Consider the following 4,148-nt stretch of genomic DNA (forward strand, 5'->3'; position numbering starts at 1 on the left):
ACCACTTACCGTATCTTATCTTACCTTCACGGTCACTAAAACCTTATAGAGGATTCTGGCTTCCCAATATCTTCCATACCCTCCCTCCTCTAATGTTATCTCAGTCTAATGTTTGGGGATGTCTTTCATAAGGTGGTCTTCCCACTTCATTCTTGGTCTTCGATGTAGTCGTCTACCTTGTGGTATTCCTTGGGACACACTTTAAAACGTTGATGTATCTTCTCTTCACCACGCATAGCCTGCCCATCCGATCCTTTTACTTTTGGTAAGTACCTCTATTTCTGGGTGTTTATACACTTCTATTTGCTCTCTGTTATTCCGTATCTCAACCTCCATTATCTTAAACTGGTCCGTATATTTTCTCTGCACTCTATTTGCAAACCCAGCAATAAGGTTGTCGGTTCATTGGTCATTGCTAAAGTTTGTGAACCATAAAGTACTGCTGGGATAGTTACGGTATGGTATGAATCGATTTTGGTTCCTACTGACATCCTGCAGCTTATTGGACAGTAACCTAATACATCCGTTGACATCTTCATTACGAACCAAAATTTGGGTATGCTGACTTAACATTTGAACATAAAGAAAAATAAGTATCAACACGTAAACCACTTATATCTTAAAGGATTATGCGATAGTTTGCTAAAAAAAAATATTTTCAAACGTGAGTTAAAATTGTCATGGCATAACACAGATTGCATTACGCCAAACCGTGATTATATGCAAGTATGTAATTGATATGTTAGTTCAAAACTACACATTTAATGATAACGCAGATACGGTAGAACAAAAACTACAGTGAAACAGTATGTAGGCAAAAACTGGCGATCAATATTTTTGTAAACAAATAACTTACAAATTAAACATTTCAATGATAATTTGAAACCAGTTGTTAGTTAAACCATCACTGAAAAGACCTAAAATTGTCAGCGTCAGGGTGCTATAAATTTAAAAAATTTAAACTTAATTTCTAAAATCTTAAGCCCTTTTAAATTGCTAAGAACACGAATCTTGTTTACTTTTTTATTGTGATTATTACAATTACCTGTAAGATTAGGATCCTCTTTATTATTACGTGACTATATTTCATATTAGGCAACATTTCTTATTAATTTACTGTATGGTAAAGTATATGTTAGTTACAAAAAAAGTGCTTTAGATTGATATGCAGACAAAATCCAATTATTAAAAGACATTCATATAAAATCTCTACCCTAGCAATTATGTTGAACATACTGCATACGATTCGGATATTATATTAAAATGTTTTTTTTACAAATTCTACATGACATTACAGTTCAATAGCTATACAAATAATAATAGTTGTTGAAAAACATTGTAAGCACCTGTAACCTCCTCTAACAATGGAGACACATCTCACTAAGATAAAAGCCATTAAAGAACGAATAAATCTTTACAACGCGTTTAATGTCATCAAACTGAAACAAAGCTTCTTAGAATTCGTGATAATTAATCTAATGACGCGTTTTGTTTGTTGTTATCAAATGCGCGTATGATTTGTTGACGAGTATAAAGGCTTTAGGCTTTGAAACATTTAATATGCTTTTGTTACCTGTATCAGTCACTGATGATGTTTTAACTTATTTAGATAAAATTCAGAACAACCAAAACATATATTTTTAGGGAGCAGTTAACAGTTCTCTTGCGTTTTAGCTACCGTTGAGTATTCGCTAGAAATTATTGTGCATTATTTGTTTTATTATGTATGCATTTGCAATTAAACCAGTTCTTTGAGATGCTAATATGCATCTTTAAAGTGGGTCTGAATAATACTCCTAAACCTCAAGAGTAGGCAGGACCACCGGCCATCTTGGATCTTCTGCCCATAACGGCAATGTTGAATACGATGTTGCCCGTTTTTGGCAATAGTTGAAGCATATTACAACATCGTTTATTAAGACAACAAGTTGCAAAATATCTCATATTAAATCTATTAAAACCGCAGGTGTGATCTGCTATCTACTTTATAATTTTAATAGTTATTATTTTGTCAAACTACATAAATATATGGACTTAAACGGTAATTTGTTCAACCTTTAAAACAAAATGTCTTTAAATCCGAAAAGCAATTCACACGTAAAAATAGAATCACAAAACATTTTCTGCTTGGTAATCAGGCTTACGGTGCATGATTAGTATGCTTCAACGTGAATGCATGTTTTTGCTGACGGCGCTCGGGCAACCACTTTTTTGCCTGGCATCTGAAGGTAAACAACAATGCAAAATTATTGACTCCTGCCGACTCTTAAGAGGATGAATTTACTTGATTTACTGTACTGTTAATTACGTACAAATAAATAACAAAGTGGTTAGGACACTGTGATATAAAATTCAGTGTAACCATATTGTAACTAGACTTATGTAAAAGTGAAACACAAACTATTAAAATTGAGATTAGGTAAGCACATGCATTAAGGGAAATGTAATATGGTTTACCCATTGCTTAATGGGTAATCTAAAACTATATAATTACTTATGTTTTTATAATTTAGATACTTTAAGATTGGAAAATCAAGTAATAACTATTTAGATTTTATATATTTACTTTTATCAATTCATAAGAATATGAAATTTAAAAGCGGTTTTTAGCTTTATGTAAAATAGAATGAAGCTGTACAATTATTTTTTTTTTACCAAACAAAAACTACAGTAGTCGGGTTTCCCACAACTGTATTATTATATTTTTACATATTTTACCCTTAAAACGTGTTAAAAAGAAAATTCTCATTTTTGTTTTTTTCCGGTACGACACTTTTCTGCAGTATTGGTATTTGAATAGTTGTAATGAGTGTGGTAAGAAAAGTCTCCAACATAGGAGATCCATAATATATACGTCCCTACCCGCAGTCCTGGATTTAGCCTCTCCTGCGATGCTGAAATATCGTCCTGAGTTAATCCTGGGTTAACGTACGATTGTGTCTCTTTACCCGACTGACTCTTCTAGTAGAGGGACATTTTTTGGAATAAATTGCCCATCTAGGCCCTTGTTTGTTATTAAAACGGTATTGTGATGGAAATATTTTAAATTATTATAAATAGTTAGCTAAAAAATGTATGCAATATACATATGCAAATACATATTCGTGAATTTAAACCAAAAAGTAAAAATGCCCCACAACTTTTACATAAATCTTGAATTTAAATTCAAGTGGTTTAGGCCTTGTATTAAGAGTCCTTGGAGGTTAGCGGCCATCTTGGATAATTTCAAACAGCTGCTTAAGAGTTATTTACCATCAAAAAATATTTTCCCAAACACCAAAGTGATCATTTTTTAAATATATAGCACACTATGATATTAGACATTTTCTTTGTAGTTTTGAATTGTTTTCCAAGAGAGTCCACGAAGGCTAACGGCCACCTTGGATTTTCCCACCACAAGAACAGTGTTAATTTCGTTAGTTTAAACATCCCCTGAAGAGCTATTTACCATCTCAAAATATCTTTTCAAATACCAAAGGTATTGTAATATTAATATTTAGGTCACCATGAGATTAGAAATTTTCTTGATAGCTGTTTAATTGTTTTATGAGTTATAACAACTAAGCTTCAAGGACTCTTAAAAGAGGCATTCTTAAAAACAAACACAGTTTCTAACGTTTAAATATAATATTTTAGTTAATTTTAAGACAACACAGTATGAAGTTGTATACTGGTAAAATTTTCAACTTCTGACAAATAATTGAGTGGTTTTGGTGTGGTCGTATTGCAATTTTAAACACCTACTATAAGATACACACTAGTGGTTTTGGGTAACTAATGACTACCGATATAATAAGCCATGAGCAATTATTTTCAGTCTTTCATGCAGTTTTTACTATTTACGACGTAGTTTAGTAATAAAAAAAGACATAAACTATTAAAATCTGAGGTTATATGTCTAATCCATGCCTTGAAATGGAACCTTGCCTATATTTCTTTGAAGTCGTATGTCGTGACACAAAGGACGAGCGTTCACTTTGTGAATGTCCCCAAGATATCCTCCAGTCTTTCGCTTTGACGTCGTCTCGTCATTAGGCCTATACCTTCTACTACAGCGTGTCTTCAAAGGATTACACACTAATGTCCAGACGAAGGTATATCTTTTTCAGTTATAGAATTATAATTTGTATATTAAATCTATGGTGTTT

Source organism: Macrosteles quadrilineatus, unplaced genomic scaffold, assembly GCF_028750875.1.
Source record: "Macrosteles quadrilineatus isolate MER2022 unplaced genomic scaffold, UCM_ALF_1.0 Scaffold_6__1_contigs__length_79288215, whole genome shotgun sequence".
NCBI classification, from domain to species: Eukaryota; Metazoa; Arthropoda; class Insecta; order Hemiptera; family Cicadellidae; genus Macrosteles; species Macrosteles quadrilineatus.